Raw genomic sequence first — 1,062 nt, 5'->3', positions numbered from 1 at the left:
CATGGCTGGCCAGCTGCCAAATTTTGTTAACTCTATCTTCACAACATCCTTCCTATCTATTCCTTCTCAACTCAGACTTTCACCCTTGTACAGGCCTTCTCTGCTCTGCTCTGAACTGTTCCACTGGCCTTCTGATTGCTTTCCTTTCCTCAAGTCTCTTTCCTCCCATCTATCCTCTGTATAGGTGCCAAACGGCATCTAAAGTACATGTGACCATACTCCTCTGCTTAATAAGTTTCAGTGGCTCCCTATTGTCTGCAGGATCAAATAAAAACTCCACTTTTTGGTATTTAAAGCCCTTTTTATAGCTTGACTCTAATCCATCTTCTATGCATCCTTAAACCTGGACAAATTGACTTTGCTCTTCCCAGATGTGTCATTGTGGTTCCAAATCTTTGCACAGTCAACTTTAATATACACTGGCCTTCCCCTACTTCTTAGGATCACTATTTTCCTTCTAAGATCAGTTCAAAGTGTCTTTCTAGATGAGACCTTTCTTTTTTATTTGTTCATTAATTTATCTGCCTATTTATTTATATTATTATAGCTTTTTGTTTACAAAACATATGCAAGGGAATTTTTTCTTTAAAAAATTTTTATTAAAGCTTTTTATTTACAAAGCATATTCATAGTTACTTTTTCCAATATTGACCCTTGCATAACCTTGTGTTGAATATTTTCCCCTCTTTCCCCCCACCCTCTCCACTAGATGGTAGGTAGTCTAATACATATTAAATATGCTGAAATATATGTTAGATGCAATATATGTATACACATTTATATAGTTACCTTGTTATGCAAGAAAAATCCAATCAAGAGGGATGAAAAAGAAAAACTGAGAAAGAAAACAAAATGCATGCAAATAACAACAGAGTGAGAATGTTATGTTGTGTTCCACACTCTGTCCGCATGCATAATTAGTCAACATTGACCCTTGCAAAATCTTTTGTTCCAAATTTTCCCCTCTTTCTCCCCTACCCTCTCCCCTAGATGGCAGGTAGTCCAATACATGTTAAATAGATTAAAATATGTTAAATCTAATGCATGTATACATAATTATAG

This window comes from Antechinus flavipes, chromosome 1 (genome assembly GCF_016432865.1).
Source record: "Antechinus flavipes isolate AdamAnt ecotype Samford, QLD, Australia chromosome 1, AdamAnt_v2, whole genome shotgun sequence".
NCBI classification, from domain to species: domain Eukaryota; kingdom Metazoa; phylum Chordata; class Mammalia; order Dasyuromorphia; family Dasyuridae; genus Antechinus; species Antechinus flavipes.
Note: the sequence above shows the minus strand (reverse complement) of the source record.